Source organism: Anomalospiza imberbis, chromosome 5, assembly GCF_031753505.1.
Source record: "Anomalospiza imberbis isolate Cuckoo-Finch-1a 21T00152 chromosome 5, ASM3175350v1, whole genome shotgun sequence".
NCBI lineage: Eukaryota > Metazoa > Chordata > Aves > Passeriformes > Viduidae > Anomalospiza > Anomalospiza imberbis.
Window position 1 is genome coordinate 59,082,377 of NC_089685.1, and position 25,558 is coordinate 59,107,934.

The 25,558-nt window shown below is 38.1% G+C and overlaps 1 protein-coding gene across 4 annotated transcripts in view; it reads right to left on the reverse strand.

Annotated features, from left to right (window-relative positions):
- The window catches only part of LARGE1 (LARGE xylosyl- and glucuronyltransferase 1), a 266,932-nt gene that overhangs the window by 223,771 nt on the left and 17,603 nt on the right, over positions 1 to 25,558 (reverse strand). The window contains exon 1 of one of the 4 annotated variants that reach the window (XM_068191095.1): positions 1,024 to 1,048. The exons of the other annotated variants lie outside the window; for them this stretch is intronic. The gene's annotated coding sequence lies outside the window, so the exon portion shown is untranslated. Of the gene's footprint in view, positions 1 to 1,023; positions 1,049 to 25,558 lie in introns of those variants that run through there. 4 annotated transcript variants of the gene reach the window in all.

Sequence of the window (25,558 nt, forward strand, 5' to 3'; positions counted from 1 at the left end):
TCGTTATCTTGTGCTTTACTGATAATGCTATAATGGATGCAATAGTACTTACAAACCAAATTATTAGAGACTTTATAAAGTAGTACAGCATAAATGTAAACATCATAACGTATTACCAGGCAAATCAACAGTAACAAGAAATCCCCGTGCCCAGTTTCTTGTTTAAAAATCAATCTCCATTATAAAAGAATTTGGATAATGTGCTAAACATGGAGAATGTGCTATATTGACTATCCTCATTAAAAGCACAAACAGCAGATGGAAAGAACAGCAGTAATTGGCTGGACGGTTTCAAACAAATTGAGAACACACTAGAAAATCCCCCTGAAAAGAAAATAGGACTCCTAGATCCAGAATTTGGCAAGGAAAGCCAAGCCACAAGAAAAATTCAAATTGCAAAATGCAATATGACAGAATTGGTGATAAATAAGCAAGCTCTGTTTTGCAAATTATCAAATGCAAAGCAAAGTAGTACGGGCATGTCCCGCAGTGGTTTACATCACACTCCACTGACTAAATTGATTACCATTTTATGAGCAGAGACAAGTCCTTTGCTTGTCCACAGATCTTTTTCCAGAATAATTCTGCTTCTCACTCCAAGACAGAGCTGAGCTCTGAGCTGCTGCTGTGCATTATAGTCTCTTTTAATAGCTCTGTACTATTTAGTTTTGTGGGTATCAAGACAGCAGGACTTTCTGGAGATTGCGACTTCTCCCAAGATTAAAATAAAAACCATACCTGCATTAGGAGAAATAGCAAATTTTCCCAGGAATCCTGGATGGACTGAATATGCCAAGCTATATTATAAACAAGTATCAAGTTAAGTAATGAAGACCTTACATCACTCAGCCAAATATCTTCTCACCTTGCTATCCAGAATTATACAGTTTCCCAGATCCAATTTCTATCCTGAAATACAACTTTCTGAATGGAAAACTCACAGCTGAGACAATCACAATACACAGAGCACCACCATACAATTTCAGACAGCTTTAAGCATTTGCCCACAGAGTAACACCATACCACATCACAAGGCTTCAGGTGTCTGCCCATCTAGTGTAACAGCACACCATTTCAGAAGGCTGCAAGCATCTGCCCTTCTTGTTCTTTAGCCCAACCTTTTATACCCCTCATGCTCATGCATTGCACCTGTGAGCCCTCTGTTCCCTTTGGTGATTGATCTGTACCTGGGCACCCCAAGTCTCATTGCTTTCAGTGCTGCTCACCTGCTTTTCACAGCTGTAGCCCATTAGGGACGAGGCTCAGCCACAGCCCCACTCCCAATTACCACAAACTGTGCGCCTACAGAAAATCATCCAGACACAAGAGAAAATTTAGATTTTCCCCATTTGTCCAATTTTTCCATAAAGCCTTTGGTGTACAAATACTCATTTTGCTATTCGTCTCTTTTGCTCACAACAGAGTGTTTTTCTTGTGTTTGCAAACAATGAACAACTAGAAGTATTCTTTTTTTCACTGCCCCATCAAAAAAAAAAAAAAAAAAAAAAAAAGCTACCATGGGAGGCTGCCACCTGACTAACCAAGGGCCCTTCTAAGCACACACAACATTCTCATACACTGAAAAAAGTAATACACATTCTTCAAGAGAAGATGGGAATGGTGCTGTTTGACTTTTTCAAAGGCAAGGATACTGGAAACATGCATGAAGCTGCCCTGCTACCATACACTTCTGGGTATAATTAGTCAACCAGAAACTTTCCCTTGAGAATGACAAGGCAAGAAGAGAACGCAATCACTGCATAAAATAGGAATGAACAGCACATATTGATCAAGTAAGGAAATAACAAATGTGCTGGCTTTCCAGGCAGTTTTGTTCTGCAAGGTAACAGGTAACATGTAAGAAGGAGATGTGCAAGGACCAACACTTAATGATGCACCTGTTTTCTATCACAACTATAAAATCGTAACTACAAAAGTTCCTTTGGGCTGAAACACAAGAAAGGGTTTAGGCAATTAAGTAAACCCCCTAGGTGGTTGTATTTCCACAACATTTCTGAAGTTTTTGAAGTTCTGAGTCTGTTCCTTCTAGGGTTACAAATCATACAAGGTTAAAATATGAAAAACAAAACACATTTCTCATGAAAAGTACTTAGTGCTTGGACACACTATGAGCTGTACTACTTATCACACCTCTAGCTGCTCCAAATTTTTCAGCTATTTCAATCATAGTCAGGGCCCTTGCACTTCCCTCTGGGATAGCTGGTAGTTCTGCCAACTTTGTACAGAGGATGGGTGGCAACTGGCCAACCATGTGGCCTGGCCTCTTATGTTAGAAACACTCACTGCTGTCTGCAAGGGCACTTGGTTCTCCAAGATTAACTCTTGTAGCTGGGAGTTCAGCACAGTGCACCTCAAAAAAAAGTGACATGACACAGACAAATAATCCTGGTCTGATTGACAAAGCTGAATCCAAAATTGCTGCCACCAATTGCCAACAAACAGCTGCCTCAGCCACAAGCTGTGGAAGCTAGCATTTAGTCATGTGAATATCAAGGCAAATAGGTAAAAACTCTTTCCACACTTACCCAGCATCTACCAGGATACTATGACAAACTTGAAAAATAAAAGAACCCAGATTTTCAGCTGTTCATGGATCAGGTTTAAAAGCTCAAACACAAGTGGTTATTTCTCTTTTATTCTCTTATTTTTTACACAGTTACTTTTCTCCCTAGTACCTGTAATGAGAATTAAAATTAACACAGCTGAATTTTATGTAGTTCATCATTCACATTTTACCAAAATCCTTCTATCAAATACAAAACGATAAATGTCTACGTCTTCCCATGAGTGAAACTGCTCTAGAATTCCCAATTGTAAAATGTGCCAGCAGAAAGATTGTGTGAATGCTACAGCAGGCTTTCTTTTCTGTGAGTCAATAAAAACATTTTTCAACACCTGATATGTAGTAAAGAAAAATATACATAATTTCTATACACACACTCACATGAATATGCACCTGAACATCTGATACAGAAATCAAAGAATATCTGGATCCATAATAATTAATCAGTAATAGCTACTGACAGTATTTAGCAGCCTTTTAAAACTTTTTTAAATCTGATAATTATTTCTTGTTCTTCTTATACTTTCCAAACAGGTTTCATGACACTGCACATGCTGTTTCATTCTGTTAAAATTATGCTGTTTTAATTCAGCCATTTTTAAGATAGAAATGGTTATTTATATTCATGCAATTTAATTTCTGTGTAACATTTTATTAATGACAGTACCTATGACTCGGAAACCCTTTACTGTTCAAAACAAGGTGATTCACAAAACATAGGATCCCATTCCAGCATCAAATTTTATTTACCTCATTAAAACAAATCACAAACTCTCAAGTTGTGTTAGTGCAGAAATTTTCTTAAAACAATTTGAATATGCCAGTCTTCAATTCACCCTGTTCTTTACTGATGTACTGCACAAAGAATGACTGATGAAGAATTCACCTTTCCTAGCACAATCGAACAGTTCTACCTCTAAACTAGCTGAATTTAGGAAAAATGAATGACAGCTGCACCGAGCACCAAAGGAATAAAGAACAAGAGAGGTCTGCAGTTCAGACATTTTTCTCAAAAATAATTTATAGGTGGCAGAAAGAAGCATGGCAATTTGCTGACTTAAAAATGCCTTCTCTTTGCCCTTTTCTATCCTTCTCCCTTCCTGTTTTCTTTTGCTGCCCAGTCTAGTTTTTCATCATCTTCTTTCCCTCTCCCATTACATCTTTGTTTTTATCTCCCTGAATCCTTCCATGACTACACCAACAAGCCTGCTAGAAGTATTTCACAAGCAACAGTGTTTTCTCACTCCTGAGAAGTATCAACACTTCGTTTATTCCAGCTCAGAAACATCATTCCAGCTCAGAAACATCAAAAATCCAGGAGTCTTTATTCCACTTCCCCCTCCCAACCTCTCCTGGACTCAAAGCATGAGCCTGAATCAGAAACCTCCTTATTGGTATCATAAGGAAGAGTTACAATAGAAACAGGGAAGTACCTACAGTTCAAAGATCACATTGTTACTTGCCATAACCAATGTTGCACTTAGAGAAGCATTTCTATTATTCCAAAGTCTTCTAGGTGATGGAGATTTTTAACCCTGATCCCCAGTCTCCAGCAATCGTACAGACTCTGCACAAATCCACTGAATGAAGAGCTATACTTTTATTAAGAAGTAGCTTTCAGTTTTAACTACAGCAGGGAAAAATAAAATCTTAAAAGATGAAGTAGTTAAATAATAAAGGCCCAGTACTTATTTCCATGGGTTTGAATCTCAATTGCATTTTGGAGGGAAAGCAGGTTTATGATATGCAATTCTGGAACTGACAGTAACACTGTAAAAGGAAGCATTTGACTCTTCTGCTCATCATGATTACTGTAGACTTGCAGGAAGCATTATGTTTGCATTCTTAGGTGATGGGGAATATTATTCCATAGAAAACCAGATTCTTGTTCAACTCAAGGAGGAGAGAGACAGGTACATGGAATTCCCTTCCTCTAATGTGGAATCGCCCATGCAGTTTATAGTAGGATGAGAGCTTTGGTTTCAACTGATGAATTTAGGAATCTGAAAAGAATTTCTAGTTACATATGAACCAGGAAGAACACAGCCTGAGTGTGGAGAAACCACCTACAAATTTTCTGTGTTTTACACTGGCTAATCTCCAAGCTCAAGAAAACTTAGTCACAGAACATCTTGGGCTGGAAGGGATCCATAAGTCCAACTTCTGACTCTGCCCAGGACAGCCCCAAGAGTCACACCAAGTGCCTGAGAGCCTTATTCAAATACCTCTAGAACTTTGCCAGGTTTGCTGCTGTGCCCACTTCCCTGTGGAGCTCATTCCATGACCCAAACATTGGAAGAACCTTTTCCTAATGATGTTTCCAAAGTTTCCCCTGACCTGGCTTCATGCTGTACCCTGGGGTCCTGTCACTGGTGACCAGAGAAGAAATCAGCATCTGGACTTGTCTGCAGTTTGCAACATCTCCCATTCACATTTCTTACTCTAGATTTACACATTCTGTGATAAGATTGTTTAACACTTCTGGACTTTCTACAAACAAGCCAAATATTGGACCTCACATACGTCTTTAAACGGCAATACGTCTTCTATGAGTTGAGAGTACACTAAATTGTCAATATCTTAAAGAAACACCCAGAAGCCCTTGAAACTAAGATGGCTACAGCTTTGATCCTGACAACATCTTTTCAGATGCTTAAATTCAACACCAAGAGTTGTCCACTCTCTACAGGACTGCTTGCTTTACTAAAGTGAATGCATGATTCACATACTTGCAGAATTAGGGCCTTAGTGAAGAGGAACTGCATTCTGAATATTTTGTTATCTCAGTACTGCAGCTCTTGCAATTACTACAAGTTGCCTGATATTTGTTTTTCTTCTTCCAAATCACAAGAGCTTTAAGAGCTTGAAGAATTGAACCATAACAGCTCAAAAATCCAGATGTAAATAAGAAAAATCTATTTTAAAATGCTATGTTTTTTTTAGCAACCTTCTGATTTTAAAAATTACATGAGCGTGCTGCAAGGATTGATCTCATTTCTCAGTATGCACACGGATTCTCATAGCAGCTGAGGAACTTCAATGAAGTGCAGCATTGAATAACTTCGCCCAACCATCAATAACCCTTTAAATAAATGCAACATTACAAAATATTGAGCATTACCAAATCTCTAGGAATTTCCTAGAACAATGGGAAGTTGAGGGTTTTTTTTCAATTAAAGAAAGGAAAAAAGATACACTGCTTGAACAGGAGAAAGGCCAGTATGGATTACAGCAGTATTTGTTCAAGGTTTACATTTTCCAATCAAAAAAAAAAAAAAAAAAAACAAAACAAAACAAAAAAAAAAACATAGATATGACACTATTTCTCAATTCTGTAATCAACAGATACAGACAAAATATTGATTTTGCTTTTTCTCCTTAACTCCAACTCTGTCCCCCTTTTTTGTTGCACTCCTACAGCTCTTTGGGCATGTAGAAACAACAACTGTTCTTGACACCACATGAAATTCAAACAGCTCTTTCAGACTTTAAGAGGTGGAATCCTCCACAGAACAAATAAAAATAGTGAGATCTCATTGTAAACTACCACACTTGTCAAACCAAGTATTCAGTAACAAAATATCACAGTATATATAATATACATTAATCTAGACTTTGTTTTTGTACAGCGTTCTGTGACCAGCCAAGTCTAGAAAAAGTCAGCAAAAGTGTGAATTCATTCAAGGCAAATTCTCCCAAGGCCTCCTACTAGTCTTGAAACTGGGAAGAGAATTCAGATTATGCTTAATCAAAGGTATTCAAAATTTAGCATTGTGTGAAGCTTCAGCTGTTTACTAAGGTTGCAATTGATGATGCGCCAATAAAAACTTAAATATTGACAGTGGTACTACTCAAACAGATTTTTGAAGACAACTGATGAAATAGTAAGCATGAATGACAATTTTGGGGGCTAATTTTTGCCCAGCCTACATTCACAATCCACAGAAGAATGGCACAATTTCAAATTCTTGAAGTTCAAAAGAAAGAAATACAAGCACATCATATTTTAGGCAGGAAGAAAAGAATGGGAAAAGAACACTGATTTCTTCTGTAGGTGCTTTCTTTCCATATCAGTTACAGCGTTAAGACAAGGTCCCCTGAAACCCAAATAGATAGGACCAAACGCCGTAAGCCTTCCCACACTGCAGATACCATCAGTGCTCCAGAAATAGATTTAAACTCTGGGCAACTTTTCCCTTCACTTTCTCCCAGCAATCTCCCCTGCACACAGTACTACTGAAGCCCCTGTATATGAAATACATTTAGAATCTACTTTTTGAATTCCCCTGTGGCAGGAAGAAAATAAAAACCCATTCTATGAATCTTTAACCGAGTATTGCTATGGCAACAAACATAATTCAGAACTTTTAAAGCAATTTCTAATGGGAAGTATTTATACAGACAAGTTAGTACATGGCTTTAAAACAGACAGAAATGTGTAATCAATCAGGAGGGATTACTAACAAAAAAGATGAAATTAATTTCAAATATAATGCTAGAAGGTTTAAACCACGACTGTTTGACCTGGTACTTATACAGGACAACAATGAGTATAGAAATGCCTCCTTGACCAGGTAAGTGAAAAAGCACAGATTTCGGCACTGAAGTACAGAAATTCTTATGATGATCAAGCAATGAATTCAAATAAAAGAGCTGTAAAATAGCACTTCCTCCTCTGCTTTGATCTTCCATAGTGTTTACAATTACACTTCAGTGCAATTTTCAGTGGCATAGAAACTCCTCTTTAACTTTCTTAACTGACAGATTAAGATCAAAAACAATTGTGGTTTTCTAGAAAAAACCAACGGGCTGTGACTCAAGAGGTAAGAGCTCTACCTAAAACTCTGGATCAAGACCTACACAATTTGGTCATATTACAGTTGTTTGCATTTTCAATCTAAATCATGAGATAACGCTAGCTTTCCCCTAACCCTATGTCCAACTTTGCTTTTTGTTAGGTCATTAACTTTTCCAGAAAGAACTGTTTTCACGACATGGTTGCAGAGAGACAGCACACAGATTTTTGTTTGGGATTTCTGACTGTTATCACCTGCAGGTTTCAAAATGTGCTAAAAGACTGGTAGTAAAATTAAGCATTTACCGTGGCCCTAATGACCCAAAACAATCTGTGACTGCAATAATCTAAATAACATTTAGAGTAGAACTGAGAGAAAAAGGTGACAACATATAATCACAACTGGTTTTGATTGATAAGCTTCATCTGTGTTAGACAGAGAACAATGACCACCTGTCCACAAACTGCTTATAATTGGGGAAGATGAGAAAATCTGTGCTATCACTATTTCGAGGGTTTTTTTTGTTCACTTCCTCTTTCCCTTTCTATTTTCAGGAAAGCCAAGTCTAAAAACAAGGTGGTAGGCACACAGCACAGCACTGCTTAAATGGAATTTTGTTTAAAGAGACTTTGCCTCAACAAAAAGGGTCAGACAAACTCTAATAAAGAGTTTCCACAAGCTACCTTGAGATCACCATGACCTTATATTATATATTGTATACATTACTATATATATATTACTGCTTCTGATTCAACAATGTACTTATTTTTATAATACCTAAAAGTTGATATATGCTATTATGCTTTCAACAGCAATTCTAACCTAAGGGCACTTCCAATTCTTACTACAGCCAGATATCAGTATCTACATGTGAGAAAACAAACTCCGCAGCAAGGCAATTCCAATACTACTATATCAGCAGGATGAAGGGAATGCAGTCCTTAGAAGAATGTAAGGCACTGAGACTCTTATGTTCAATTAGCAGTGTATGGAAGATAGGATTTGTATCAATGCATCAGCTGCCTTGCTGTAGCACCCTCTACTAACCTCACCTAGAATTCACACCATGAAATAGCCCAAAAAACAGCATCTGCCTCAGAAAACCACTGTACTATAAGCATTTATGTTCTTAACTACCAAAAATTATTACATTTCCACCACTAATCTAACCAAGATGACAATTAAAGCATGCACAGTGCTTCAATTACAGCAAGTTCAACTCATTCTGCTCCGAATCTGCAGTACTGGGAACCTTCTCAGGTGTCTTTATTTGCTAACACTGCCTGTTACAGTGGTGACTGATGAAGTTTTCCCTTTCACAATTAATACAGCAAGCACTGGTTAAAATAGTGCCTTTTAAATGGCACAAATAATAGCTGTAAAAAAGTGGCAGCAGGAAAAATTTTCCAGACTTGAGAAATCTGCTTCTAAGATAAAAAAATTCTCATACGTTGTAAGAGATGCTGAGAAATTATTTTTTTAAAGCCCATTTACATAGGACACACGCAAATACATTTTTTTTTTACTTCCTCTGCAGCTGCATCTAAGACACTATTCCCAGATCTTTGCTGAGATAGTTGATGATTATCACGTGCAAATAAAAGAAACAAACATCAACACATTGTACGCCACATTAAGTTCTATTCCTGATAAAACCATTAGGTGACAGCAACACAGTCAAATGAATGGTGAAAAGACACAATATGAACTGAAATGAGTGGGGAAGTTTTATACTATTGAAAAGGCATTACAAATGCTGCCCAGTAAGGACAGTGTCAATTACATGTTTCTGCTACTGTTCATGGTTCTCTTGTCAATTCTATACAATCAACATTCATCGCTGCAAAGTTCTGGCTTTCAGTATCTCATCACTGTTATTTTAGAAAACTCAGTATAAATGGATGCACTTTTTAAAATTTCACACAATTCTGATTCTAAATTTCTGTTCTGATCTCACTGTATGAAGAGAAACAATATTCTCTACATTTTTATTTAAAAATAAAACCAATTGTCAGTTTAAGAACACAATTGCAAAGATGACTTGATGAAGTACACAATGAAGCATGAAGTCTAGAACTACCACAGAAGAAAAAGCCCACATTGGGAATAGAAGAAGCTTAACTTAGTAAAAAACACAATGCAGCATTTGGAAAAATAGACCGGGCTGTTCTTACCCCCTACGTCTATACGGGGGGTCTTCAGTCCCAGAGCAATCAGGTATTGAGTGGGCTGCAAATCATACTTCCAGCAATACAAACATGATATTGTTTCTCTTTATGCTCCAAAGATTCTCTCATATTCATGTTGCTTATTTTTAAGGCATAAGCCTGCATTTACATAAAAATCATTAAGGAGATTGTTACTCAACAGGTACATTTACTTTGGAGTTATTTTTACTTTGCATCTTCCATTTAGCCCTTCACCACACATTTTTATCCTGGTAAGCTGATGAGGAAAGGTCAGTGAGCATGGGAGCAAATTTGGTATTCAGCTGAGCATCACATTGAAGATAAAACTGACAGCTGTAAGAAGATAAAGGGTAACTCATTTTCACTCGGTTAACTTCTGTGGACAGAAGTTGGTACAGAGCACAGAAGAAACACTGACTTTCCTCAGTAGAAGTCAGACAGGCTTTCAAGAATCAGTGCTAGCAGTAAACAGATAAAAGTCAGTGAGACTGGTTTGTCTACCTGGGGACATTGAGAAAAATCAATCAATTCACGCTAACTACACGTGGAATTTGAGTAGATTACCTAGACTACATTTAGGGACTGTGTGAACACGCTTGTTCAGAATCACAAGCTCTACTTGGTTTGAAACAATTCAACTGGAAAAAGAAAGTACCCACAGAACAGATTTAATCAAGTGAAACTAACTTCTTTAAAATTGGCATGTTTAATAATACAGCTCTGTTATCCACGGTTGCTATGTGTGCAATCCTTGACTTCGCTCATAAAATTTTTACAGAAGCCTTGGCTCAAGGACTGCCTATCTGTTGCTGCTCACTGCTTTAGGACATGGAATTAGAACTCATGGAGTGAGAGCAAAATTCACATCATAGAATCACAGAATCATTAAAGTTGGAAAAGACCTTAAGGATCATCAAGTCCAAGCTCTGATGAGACTTGATCAACACTCCTGCCCAACTTAGTGTCATCTGTGAATTTGGTGAGGAAACACTTGATCTCCTCATCCAGATCACTGATAAAAGTATTAAGCAGGACTGGACTCAATACTGAGCTCTGGGGAACACCATGAGTGACCAGAAGCCAAGTGGATGCGACATCATCGACTGCCATTCTCTAGGCCTGGCCATCCAGTTTTTAACCTAGGGACGAGCATATTTGCCCAAGCTATGGACTGCCAGCTTCTCCAGAATGCTGTGGGAGACGGTATCAAAGTCCAAGCAGAATACATCCACAGCCTTCCCCTCATCCACTTGGTGGGTCACCTGGTCATACAAGTAACAATCAGACACTGTGCATAGCAAGATTATACTAGCAAGGCTTGTCCTTCCAGAAGGAAAAAAATGCACCAAAAATCTCCCTGTAGGTTCCAACAGTCCTGAACGATCTGTTGCAAACAGATTCAACGTGCCTGTAGAACACATCTGACATGCACTGGGTACATGCACATTCAGGTTTCAGTGGCCAAGTACACAAGACTCAAGTGCCCTGGACTAGTTACTGCCATTGCTGATGAAACTTGCAGACCACCCTCTGCTTGTTCCTACACTCACTAAATCTGGGATTTGTTTATTCGCAGAAGCTGCGATCACACCTCCTAACCGTGGCTTTTATCTGCCATAGTTTTGCATAATTTCACACATGCAATTACTTATATGGGTTTCAGATTCCCTGGCTCTGCCCAGCAACTTCCATATTAAGTCAGAAGAGTCAAATTATGCCTTCACATGTTGACTTGGATGTGAAAGACTGTACATACTTCAGTTTTATCTATTTATATATGTATGTGAGCTTATGAGGATATGCACATAATTAAAGGCATAGCACCACAGTGACACCTCCAGTTGAATCTTTTTTCTCAGAGAGATTTCAAGTCTCACAATATGGAGTCTAGGTGACAAATGACCCCTGTATTTCTCTCAAATATACCTATGGCTTCGAGACTCGTATGCAATGCCAATTACTGGAGCAGAGGGCAAGAATGTGGATTTAACCAAATTTGCCTTCCAACAACTTTTTCTTCCTCTATGGTAATAAAAGGATAAGAAATACGTTTCAAGTATACCTTATTTTCAACTAGCAAAATGACAGCTGCCTATTTGATTATTCATTATCCTCCTTCACTGTCTTAACATCTGTTTGAGTGATTTATCATGTTTTTTAATTAAACTCAATAGTTTACAAAAAATTCATCAATGAAGTAGTGAACTTCTAAGATTGAAGGGGAGGGATTTTCAAATGCACAGACATAAATCAGGAATTAAATTCCTTCTGAAAGCCACTAGGAGTAAGTCTACTGTCTGGGGCCTGTATCTTCAGTGAAGATGTTTCAGCAAGAACCTAAGACAACATTAGTCTGAGCACTACTCTAGTTCAGACAGCATTAGCCTAGGCATGAAAGGTCATACCTGGAGCACTGACTGCACTTGGTGACCTAGCTGTCATTGCTGCTTTAGCCTCTCCCCTGAAGAAAGGAGCTGGGGATCAGGCACTCGCTACTCCAGTGCTGCCAGGTCATGGCTTAAGCAATGAGACACAGTAAAAATTTAACAGGGTAGAAATCCATTTGGATTTAGGTGAAATGTATCTCTTTGAGCTTGCTAACATAAGTAAAACATGCTGTTTAGTCTAGTAACTGCAGCACTAGCAAAACTGCCCCAGCTAAAGAAAAAGAATGCAAATTTCCAAGCTAAAGAGATAAGAGATAAGAAAAACTCCTCAGACCTTGAAACAGACAGCACAGAGTGACCCAAGAGTTCTCTCTGTACTTTCTGACAAAAACTGAGTACGAGTGTAACTAGCTGTAAGTGCAACGTGAAATCAAAAGAATGAATATGCATGAACCGATTGTGAAATTCTATAAATATGTAAATTAGCTGGAGTAATAAAAAAAAAAAAATCAAGCATTTTCAAAGGTACACATGCCCATTAAAGGGAAACCCTATCGTGTGCCCAGCACTGTAAATACATACCAAATCTTACAAATCTATCAAAATTGTTAGGTTTTGATTTATCACTACAATTCAGCAATCTGTGAGAAAAGCAAAGGTATGTCCTCAGTTTAAACACAGATCTCCCATGTATGGAAGGCAGGCCTTCAGGGCAAAGAACCTCAGACTTGCAAAAATTTTTGTTGCACAAGAAAACACATTTGAATCTGACTTATTTAAGGAGTCATATATCACCATTCTTCCAAAAGGATCCTCCCCATTTAAACCAATTTTGGAGCTTCTGTTAAGATATACCTGCCGTAGATCACAGAATCATAAGAGAGTCTGGGTTGGAAGGGCCCTTGAAGATGACCTCCACTTCCACTCCTCTGCCACGGGCAGGGACACCTTCCACTACAACAGAGCCCCATCCAACCTGGCCTTGAACACTTCCAGGGATGGAGCATCCACTGGGCAACCTGTTCCAGTGCCTCACAGCCTGCACAGTAAAGCTTTTGAGTAATACATAAAATGTAGGCTGAAAACTCCCCCAAAATTTATCAGTCCTAGTACCATTCTCCAATTAACAGTCTACTAAAACATAGCATTTATATACATCTCCAGAAGGGACTCATTATTAAGGGTGCATCCCTCAATTCCTATGCACAACAGTTGTTCTTCAGAAACTCATCTGTGGCCGAGGAAAGACATTTCTATTTCTTCCTCCTCTTCCTGTTCCACTGAATTCAGACTTTCAGAGTATTATCAGAAAAAGACCAAATTCCTCTCCTCTCCCCAGCAGTCTCCAGCCCTTCTATAATGAAGGCATGCTTTTGTGAGGAAAAGAAGGGAAAAGGTCAGAATGGGCTAACTTGGGTTCACTGACAAAGAATTAATAGTCATATTCATGTGGAATAAACCACTATCAAAAGAAAATTCTGTAACAAACCTCCATATCAACACTGCCTGTACAAACTGGACAGTAAGCTCAAGTGAACTGTTAGACCAAAACACAGTTAATCTAAAATGTCCTTTTTACAGTAGGATAAGGAATAGTAACACACCAGAGTAGCCAAGACCACAATATAAGACTATTTATGAAGGCACATAAGTATTCCAAGGTACAAAACACCATTTTCCTAGGCACCTCTCAAATCCTAAATTAGGCAGAATTACAGATTAGATTTTCCTTTTCTAGGAGTAGCTCAGAATGAGCCAATCTACTTGCTGACTACTTTGTCTACTCATATGACTAAATTATAAAACTCACAAGAATATCACAGATCAAAAGATCAAATGCCCCTTGCTTTTGACACCCATGGCATGGTAAAACAGCATACTCAAATAATGCTAACCATTTCTGTCTGGACAGGACAGAGTTAAGTTTTATCAATTCAAATACTCTGATGCCCTCCTGCAGCAAAGAATAAACACAAAATCTTCACATTAATGAAAAAGAATTTCAATATGTGACTGTCTGATTATCTGCAGACAATCCTACTTGATAGGTATACAAGATAGGATATTCTGGTTTATGAGAAAATTCCTTGGCATTATATACCATCTTTATAAATAATTTCCCCTGAAAGAAGTTGTGGTAAACAGCTTCTACAGCACAGGCACACTGTAGCTATGTACATATGCATAGGATGAAGAAAATATAAGGTTGCCAGATTCAACGATGAGAGGGCAGAAATGGAAGCTTACTCACAAGTCATACATACTGGAGGTGTGAGGTAGGAGGGAAGAATAACAGCTCATCCTGAAAATAAGGATCACTGCACATTCCCAAAATTAATTTGACACTGAATATGAAAATAATAATAAATACATATCTATAAATATCTAAAAATAAAAGCTCCAGAAAGTTGTCTTTGATCTGAATAAAAAAGGTTACATCATGAACTGCTAAGATAAGGCAAGATAGAAAGGCAGATCAAAATTTTTCACATAAAGGGATCAGGATAAATAATTTCTGCGATGGAAAGACCAGTGTATTGCACCATCAGTAAAACGAATATCTAATAACAGCTATAACCATGCCAACTCCCAGACAGGGAAACCAATCTTGGCAAAATCTCCAGCCCAAACTAGGTGCATTTCTTTTAAAACTTTTAGTACTGGGAAACATTCTAAAAAGTTGGATTACAATATCACTTTCTTTAAAACAATTGTATATTATAGATTCGACAGGCTCTGCCAGTAACAAATACACTCACCCACTCACCAGCTGTGGATAAGAAACTCTGCAAGGCAAATGGACACAAGATTTATTGCCTTCTGTAAATCTTAGATTTTCATTTACATGCATATCTACATCCATCGTAAGGTTGCAAATCTACTCAAAGCCTTGCTGTAAGACTGTCGCTCCCTGGAGTGAGAAAGGCAGCCTGAGACAACAGAAAGGGGTGTGAGGGATTATTTCTGCTTTTTGAAGCAGCCTAACTTTGCCTTTTCAAAAATCAGACACAGACCTTCTTCCAAAAAGCTCCCGCTCCCCTTTTTATCTCCTGAATTAAGATTATTTAACAGAATGACCACCAGTACTTGATGAAGTTTCCACTTCCTAAGGGAACTCAGCTTGGCTGGCTGAAGAACAGAATTTTAGAACTCACATCAGACATAAAAGGGATGAAAGGACCTACCCCACAGTACACTGTCAGAAATGGTACAGAAGTATCTCTCATTGCATCAATATTTCATGTCTCCTGGCCCCTGAGAGAAGGGATGTTGCACAGCATCCCCAACAGAGGAAAAAAACACACTTTTTTTTCCTTTTTTGCTTAAACAAAAGGAACACTACTTTCAGAATCCGTATATATCAGAAAGCTTCCCAGAACTGCCTTACCTTCCTATCTTTTGCTCCTGCCATGAATCATACAAACAGTACCAGTTAAACCTTCCCTTTAGGTGTCACATATTGCTCCAAGACTAGCAATTATTTCTGTTATGTTTGCTTTACTATAAAGCTTCACAGAATGCTATGTATATACAGGTAATAATTTCCCTTCAGCTTCGCTGATCAAATTCTGAAACTATTTCACTGACAAACATCACTTCAGTGGTACACAAGACAAGCCAAGTTCCTTGGTTTTCCTTTTAAGCTTCTGTGGAATCAGTTTCTTACCCATGAACACTGGCAAGTTTGTTGTGTCTAGTAATTGAAACAGTACAACATCTTGCTTAGTGTCCTCTACAGCACAACCAAGTTTTAGTGCTCATAAAACAGGCACCAGTACTGAAAAACCTAAGTACACTAAGAGATCAGGCCAACTTCCTCATAGACACTTAAAATTGTTGATAACTTTAATTCCCCAACAACAACAAAAAATCCACCTTCTTAGAGAATGGCCAGGTGTCCCATAGCTGGCAGCACTTCCCTTGCCCTCGCTGCTGGAGTTACCCTCTCCAAGCTGTGGTGCTGCATGTCTAAACCTCTAATCTTACAGGTTCTTTGCACATTGCCAGCAAACACCACTGGGTGTGATTCTCCCAAACACATTTTGAAAAGGCACCCTAACACACTGCAATGATACTGGGCACGAGTTCCAGATCTCCTGTCTCCCTTCTCTGTTTCATTTTCCACACTGAGTCTCTCCTCCCACTCCCCTGTTTCTCCACACTGGCAGAGAAAGGCAGCCATGGTTCCAGCTGCCTGCAACTTAATAAAAGTCATTAGGCAAAAGCATGTATTTCCATTGCTACAAACAGAACACTCAGGAAAGCACTGCTTGAAAGGAGAGAAAATTAAGAGGCTCATAAAATACAACCGAGGAAAAGTAAAACATTTGTAAGATGTGTTTTGGGTCTTTACAGTGATTTTGCTGTAAAAATGTTCCTAAAGTCTAATACTGTCTTAACTCAATAGTTAATTAGCAAAAAAGCTGATCTGACTGGACTAATATAAGTTGTACCATGAGCAAGAGGTGGACCTAGAGGATTTCCTGAGGTTCCTTCCAACACAAATTATTTGACAAATTGATGAAAAACATTAAGGGTGTCTTAAGATTTGCTGCTGGACATCTAGAGACCTGGGAGTACAAGACAATCAACACTACCATAACGACTTCAAAATGGCATTGCAGAAGAGAAGACTAGAGAGTTTTGGGGAAGCTGTTCCAGGAGTCTCACCAGATTGACAGAAAGATCCATACAGCTTGGTAGATGAAGTTGTGTCTACCTAGACATGATGCTTATAAACAATAAATGAGCTTGTAGAGAACTTGCTACTCTAAAAATACTTTTTGCCTTTTATTTTTGTTCTACTCTTAAAACTGTTTAGTATGACACTATATACACCACTGGACATGTCTTGCTAAATGAGAAAATAATCAAAGTACAAGAACTTAGCTTAACCCAGTGGCTGGTCAGAGGCACTAGAGCCAGGACTTAGGATTTTGAAATTCCACCATAGGTAAAGATATTGGATTGGATCTTTGAGACAATAAAGGGAATTGAGGTACGTATGCCCCTCACGCCATGAAATCGAGCTTTCAGGAAGGACAGTGTAAATGTGGGCCATGGTAAATATACTAAAACACTGTGTATTAATATACTATGGTATAGAGTTTCTTTCTCCTCTCCTTTCTCCTGTGTTTATATTCAGGAAGTCATAAGGGCTTAAAAGAATCAGCGTTACTACTGACATGTCTAACTAAAATGATGAGGTTGACTTATCTGTTGCAAACAAATTTATTAACATAAGGCAAATCAATAAAACTTTTTTAAAAGTATCTTAGAAATCCCTTTCTTGTTTTCTGCTCATCTCTGAAGAAGGGATAGATAATGAAACTCAGTCAAGTCAGACTAAATTTCATACTGTCAGTGTGGCAGTATTTGGATTTGAGACAATAAGAATTTTGTCATCCACTAAAATAAGTTTATTACTAGCACATTTTTTTTTACAACTCTATGAGCTTTTGTACTTCTAATTTTAAGGGAAACAGCTTCTTTTACAGCACTTACATAGAGGCTCATTTTAAAGCTTACATATTCTTTTGCCTTACTTTAAGGCTAGATGAAGTTGGCAGCTGTCCACTGAGAGAGTTAGGGGCAGTAAAAAAACCTGTAACTTAAGAGTGTTCATTATTCAGTAAACATAGTTATCTCCCACCAGTAAATGGGCAAACTGGCAGGGCTGATGACACTAATTCCTTACCAGTCTACTGGAGATGAAAGGAGCACTCCTCCCTGCTCCAGGAAGTAAAGCTAAAACCTTTTGGTGCTTTCTCTTATTCCGAGAAACACTGTCAAAAGCTGCAAATAATTCCAGTTAGGACTGCCCAGGAAAAAAAATAAAGATGGCATGATGCCTACTGATTCTTATGAATGGGAAAAGTACAAATGCTGGCAAGGTTCACTTTTTAGTATCATACACTTAAGATACTGGCACAGCTGACACAAACCCCTGGTATACAGACCCCAAAGAACATGAGTTCTTGTAGATCTGCAGGGCCTACTTTTTCCAACCCATTCACTTCGGTTTTGTAATCTTTAACTATGAACATAATCTTCAAACATATCTCTAGAGTAATAGATATCATCCCAGACAAAAAAATATAGACATTTTTTTACATGGAATAATGAATTTTGAAGGTTGGACTTAAAAGCATTTACATTCATATATTTGTAAGGCATGAATACAGGGACCAAGTGGAGCTCAACTTTTTCTCTCTAAATGCCCTCCACTGCTAACCATGCGTCCTCCAGCAGAACTCAAAATGTTACAGTGCACTGAATACTGCAGAACAGCTTAGCTCTTCAGTGCAGCCCTGTAAATCAAGATGACAAACCTCAGCCCTCCTTAAAGAGCTTCTTGCCTTTCATGTTACCACTTTCACTACTCCTCTTCCCAGTGATGCCATCACCACTATCACAAAAAAAAAAAAAAAAAAACAACACTTCAATCCATTAGTGAACTAGGTTTATGTACTTTTTATAGAAAACAAAAAATTGATGTACAAATTACCATGATGGTTACTCAGCCCTTCCCAGTGTTAGTAATATATTCTGCACACTTACATTTCATTTAAATGGCTCAGGATAACAAGCAGAATGAGAAATTCTCCTATTATAACTGACCCATGAAGAGACATGAGTCTGGAGTGATTAGTCAGTATTCCAATTCTGTATTTAAACAGTTTTTAAACTGTATGAAAGAGGAGAAAGTGTAACAAATATAATAACTTTTTATCTGCAAAAGACAGCAATAAAGCCTTGCTTATTCAATATTAGCGCACGTGGTGACTCAGGTTGGAAAATAAACACAACCATTAACACAAGGCCCTGTTTCCACTAATTTCTAGCTCTGTCAAAATCCCAAATCTGAGGGGTTTACAATGCTACCTGTCTCCTCACCCTCTGAGCTTGTTCACATTGTTACACCATGCTTTGCAATTTTAAATCTGGCATAAGGAGATCACCTGTAAAATTTCATCGCTGCTGGTTGAGCTTTATACATTTTCTGTCCTGAATCACTGAGCAAGAAGTGTTTGTGTGACCACTTCTCACACAATGTGCAGTCCAACCAGTGAGGTCAATCAACATGTCAACCTTTCAGATGTTTTAGGAAAAGACATGGATTAGAGTCACAGCCACCCAAATGCCCCAAACAGAATATTTCAGCCTGTAAAACAGAAAATTACATTTCTGACTGTGAAGCACCATAGATGTTGATTGGGTCAAAACGTTCTTCAGAACAATATGTTCATTAAAGTTCCAAACTGTCAAGTCAAATCATATCGTAAGGTAAAATATCTGCTTACTATCTCCTCCAGGAAATGCCTGCATAACATGTTTAACCAGCAGGCACACAGGCAGCTTTAATTCTGACATGCCTTAAAGTGCTTTGGATTTAATTTTTTGGTCTTTCACATTTTTTAATGTGACACATCTTTGAGCAACTTGACAGTTCAACAGTTAAGATGCAGTACCTCTATTGCTACTGGATTCCTAAATACCAGTGTTTATTGTTTCATTATTTTTCCTTTAGTGGCACCAAAATATTTTAAAAAATATGAGAACTTAACCATGCTAAACTCAGCAAAAACACTCCAGGGGCAAAGTCATTTTTTCTCTCAATTTCATATAAATTTCAGTACATAGTGATTTAAAAACAACCCTCACAAAACAGAGAATAACATCCAAGAAATTTCAACATTGATTACCCTCTTTCATTTAACTGGTTTTTCCTCTCACATAGCTTGACATTGGTTTGTTTTTTTAACAGCAGTTTTTAGCAGTAGAGCACATTTCTGGCACAGACTGTCAGCCACAAACTTGGGATCTCCGGGGTCCATAAAATTGACCCAGATTATCTCTGAAGTAGTGTCCCCTCTGTGTAAATCTGGAGAGAAACACAATTGCTATACAAAGCTGAGAAGCACACACTTTCTCCTTCAACATGCACGTGGGTAATAGTCACATAACATGAAATGTGAGGGAACAGAGATCCTGGAGCTGCTTTTAGTCCCACAGCTCAAAGAGAGCCCTTTCTTGCAATGCCTAAAGGAAAGAGTAATTGCTATACGTGTATTTCTCCACCATCTGTGTCTACATTTCCAAAGGAATAAACTACAAACATTTTGAGAAAGTACATGCTGGAACTACTGCAAAGTGTAAAGCCATTTAGCAAAAAAACCCTACTATCTACAGCAATTGTTATCATTTTCTGGTAAGGTAGAAATTTCTGAACACATACAAGTCAAACACCCATGCCATCAGAAACCTTTTCTACAACCTACAAGGAAACAGCTTTTTCTCTCAGATGAGAACCTGGCCACCTCACGTTGATCCCCACATCAGTCACTTCCAGGCAAAATTATCACAATTGACTGTAATGAGGTCAGAAAATGGAAGCAATTTCTTCAAAATCTCTATTTCAGCTTGGCAGAACACGGCAGCTTTCTTGCCTACTGTCAGTTCACAGCCCAACTGCAAGGGAGTGTCTCACAGTCCCCCAAACCCACCTCTGCTGCTGCCTCCAGGTCCCAGCAGGGGACCTGGCAGGTCCCTGGCATTGGGGCAAACACAACTCCAACATTGACTATTTCTTCATCTTTGAGCTTGTCATGGTCTACCAAAAAAAAAAAAAAATTTCCCCCAGCCACTAGAAATTTCAAAAAAAAGACCACAGATAAGGTCAGGAATAAAATACACATTCTGTATCTGCTGTGTACTAGCCATCTGAAGGAGACAGCACTGATTTTGCCTTTATTCCACACCATTAGGAGCCACACAACATTTAGAATACTTCAAAAGATGACCAAAAAAGGGACTGTAAATGTACAGTAACATACTCAACAGTCAAAAAGTCCAAACAAGAATCTTTTCCCCAGCCAATGTAGGATAAAGGCACAAAATTCTAGATAGGCTCTTGAAGATTTCATTGCACAGATGTGTCACCCTCAAGAATGGTCACATATGACACTGACTGAAAGTACAAAGAGCCCAAAGATTAGGTAAACATCTTGAGTGACACAAACAAAATGTACAAAAGGAAGCTATTCAATAAAGCAAGGCCTTGTCTACCAGATTTTTGGCTTGCATACTATGGATGGTCAAGAGTTCACAAACAGCTGGATTGATAACAAAGACCAAGAAAAAAAAAAAAGAAAGAAAATGTAAATGTCTCTAAAAGGAAAATAAATTTTTTTTCTAATTAAATCAGCAAGAGCTTCCAAAGCAAATCTCAAGAGAACAGTATACATTGAAGTAGATTGTTTCCATGCATTTAACTGCTTTGCTTGGTCCAGCTAGTGCTTACACACACATTGCCACTCATACCAACTCAATGTGTTAGTATTTCTTTTACAAATCTCTACTTGTATACCAGCAGTAGTAAAGTATGTCTAAGGGTGCTGTAATCTATCACTTTTTTGATGTGCACTGGCACCAGTCTTGACAGAGGGATCTCAGGTTTTAAAGAGCCTGAAATCATCATAAAGGCGGTCTGGCCATGATTTTAAAATAATATAATCTAAAGAGCAAGAAGGCAGCAATCACTTCATTTTGTCCTCCACTGGGCATAAAAATATATCTGTGAACTCTTGCTTTTTCCCCTGCAGTAGTCCTGGTATTTTTTGTAAATTAGTAAGGACAGTTTATCCAAGAGAACAACACCTCAGTCATTCAAGCAGCATCATAAAATTTACAGTCTGAAATTTGATAGCACAGCTATCAGCTTTATGAAACTTTTACTATCAGTAGTTGAAAATGCATCATTAACTAAATATACCCTTTCTTTTGTGTTTTACAAGAATCCTTTACAAGTTCCTATGCAGGGACATAAGGAATATTTACACACTCCGTGTCCAGGCCAGCTGTCACCCCAACAGACCACCCTTCTTTCAGCTATGGCACTTATTAACTTGGTTCTAACACTCACTTACAAGGGAACTACTGTCACAAACTATCCCCGGCTTCTAACATCAACTTGAAACAGAATCCATGAGATGAAGGCAGTACTTTAGATGTGAACTTTTACGAAAACACCAGGGAGTGGGCTGCTGAACTTGTGGCTAATTACAATTGGTATGCTGGTTCTGCATGTAAAAACCACTTTTACTTTGGCATGGACAGCGACAGCTCCAATTAATAGATAGAAAAACAATTCTTGGCAAGAGAAAGCAAAACATGGCCAAACATGCTAATGCAGCAGTCTGCTCTTGAATTCCCAAGTCTGGACTAAGTAAATATTTTTAAGCCTCTGTGAGGTGAAAATAAGAATGAAAAAAAGGAAAAAAAATTCAGTATTTGCAGCCACTGAGGTTCTCAACTTCTTTTAAAATGAAGCTTTTAAAGAGAAGCAACTAATCTACCCCGCTCCGTGTTTGTGCTTGCAAGTTTAATAGAAAGGTGCAAAGCAATCCTTGCTCTGTAAGTTAGTGAACCATCTCTCATAACAGAGGTAATAAATGGAATGGCTTGAGTGCACAACATATGAGCACAAAATACACGTCAAAGAGTAATTCTGGCTTGGTCTAGACTCACCCTACCTATGAAACTAACTTATTTCTTCATCAGCCCTCTTAAGTTTTAAACATAAAACATAAACCACCTCAGTATTTTCCATTCCCATGTAGATGAAACTAAAAACAATTTTTTAGAACATGAACAGTGCAATTGTTTAGAGCAGGAGATCAATTTTGAAGGAAAAGAAAAAATTCTCCATTAGAGATCCACTGTCATTCCTAGGAAAAACATCTCACAAATACAACCAAAAGTCATGTTTGTGCTCTGAGGATAGAAGGGAAAAAGACTTCCTTAACAGACCTTTGAATGAAAAGCTCAGGGAGGAACTTGTGTGGTTTTTAATCCACTATGACGTTTTTAACAGTGCTAAGAAGTATTCAATGTGGCTCTGAAGGGAATTCCACACAAATGTGCCTTAGTGAAGTTTTACCTACTAATAAACCTCTTGAGGGTAATGGAGAGTAGTACTGATCTTCTGAACCCGATACTGACTGTGACCTCTGCTTCCAGAGTGAATTTCAGGCATGGCTGAAACCTGATCACACCCTCCCCAGATATCAGCTGGGGATGGCTCTAGTCAGATACCTACCCCAAAAACAGAACATTTAAATCTGAGCTGCTTTGGGATTTAGCCAGTCTTGTAGTCTTCCTTCTTTCTCCTCCTCCTCTCATTTCTCTCATGCTTCTATAAAGATCACTCAGGCAACCATATTAAAAAACCATATGAAGTGACCAATTATCACAAGATATCTGAGAAAACTCACACGAAATTAAAATGGATTTTCTATGATAACCAGAAAAGGACCTGTGCTGCAACTTAATGCTCCAATGCAGGAGGGTAACAGTAGACTATGTATTTATAAAGGGAGCAGAATGTCCCAAGTTCAGTTATTGATTTTTACTGTGTTCAGAAAAATATCAGGCTAATGCTTAATTAGAGAATAAAGGGTAAGCCTCACAGGGAAAAAGAATTTGCTTCCTTCCAGATACAGGACAGGTTCATATAAATATCAATAAATGGATTTTAAGAACTCTTACTGAAACATTAACTGTGCTTTTCCTTCAATTTTAAGTCATCATGTGGGATGATAATGTTCTTTTAATGAAATACTAAGTCTTGGGCCAGCCAGAAAGCAAAAAGAAATTTTAGAAGGGTGGTGGGAAAGAGGAATTTCATGTACCATACAGCATTTAATATTGCTAGGGAAGTTAATTTGAAACTTTTAGCTGGCTGCCATTCTCCCAATATCTCCTGGATATAGCTACCTTTTGTTTTGTTGAGAAATGTGATGTCTTTTCCTATTCCAACTGACCTACTTTATTCCAAGAGCTACTAATAAAATGTGCTGCCATATTCTTAAGCTTCTTTGAAAAATCGTGATCATTTGTGCCATTCAATATTTGCTACTACTAACCTCAGTAGGGGTACAGCTGTCCCTCCAATCTTTTGAGCTTCCATAGTTTTTGATTAGATTAATTCCCTTTAAGTATTTTCTCTAGGTCAGGTGGGCATTTGTGCACTGTTTTCTGAATGGTCTGTGCTTTTAGCCAATACTGCTCAGTTGGTTTCCTACAGAAATACCTGGGGAAAAAAACAGGAAACACAACTGATAACACAAGACAAAACCATCAGTGATCAAACCATAAAATGTGGGACCTTCTTTGACTCAAAATCTTAAAATATTAAAATCTCAGCATCAGATATAGTTTAACCTTTATTTATGGACTCCTAAATTCCTGTAATGGGGAATAGCTGTTGGAATTCTACAGTCTGAATCATCAGGCCAGATAATCAGACTGATTTTTCTGGCATTAACCAACATCTCATTATGGACCCCCCTCCCTCCCCCGCCCCACCAAAAAAAGCCAGAAAAAAGAAAAACATGAAAAATGAAAGGACTAAGAAATGCAGAGCACCCTACTCTCCTAAACAATGAAACACAACAAAAAAACTAAGCATGTCCCCTATTATATCTCAACAGGATATCCATCTGGAAAGTCTTACCTTCCAGATGCTTTCCCCTACTATTTCATTGTCCTGCTAATCTCTGAAACTACCCCTAGGGGGAAAACAAAACACTACACAACTTATTGTCATGCTTTTGTTTTACAATTGGACAATAGAAAGGGAAATAGACCCTGGACAACAGTCAGTGTCAGTATTACAACTATAGAAGCAGAAAACCAGAAATTGATCAAATTGAAATAAAATTTAATACAAACCCTGTATCAAAATAAATCAATAAAAGCAAAAAAGCACCTTAGAGCAACACAACAGTAAGTGCATATGCAAAGAATCAAAATCCCAAATAAATTAGGAAGCCTACCTATCTCTTCTCCTCAAACAATAAGAGAGTCGAATCACATGTCTATGGCCAAACCTTCATTCAACTTTCTTTTTTTTTAACACAGAAGCATGAAGTCAGTTAAACCAAACCACTACTACAGCACTTTGGAGAAGTCCACAATATGTTCTCCTGAGGCTTTGGTAGGATGACAAGGTTTCCTCTTACAGAAATCATCTGTGCCCTAAAGAATCTCGTAAACCTGTCAGTGAAGCAAGGCAGAGGCATTTGGATGGATTTGTAAATCAAGTCCTTTAAATCTGAAAGTGAAATTTCCTAGCCAGGTACATGAATGCTTGGGCATTTGGACTATTAGTCTATTTGGACTACTTTGGTACCACTGGACTTCTGTGGCCAGAAGCTCTACTGCCCATTGTGAGTGATTGGAACACACTGAATGGGACGTTCCCATGGAGAAAGTACATCCAGAAGAAGCTGATAACGTACTCACAATAAATAAATATTTCAGATACCTAAAAAAGGATGAATTTTATTGCTCTCATTTTCTTTTGTTGGGTTGTTTTTAAGTGTGATTGAATTCACAATACCTCTTTCCAACTCAAAGTGCAGCAGTACAAGCAAGCAAAGAGCTGATTTGAAATACAAATAGAGTAGTAACAAACTTGGGGCATATCACTGAGACACACAGTGAGGAACAGGAAAAGGTATTTGGTTTGACACTGCTGCCATCCTCCGTAGTATTGCTTGCAAAAGATTTGGGGGTGTTTTCAGAACATGCTATTTC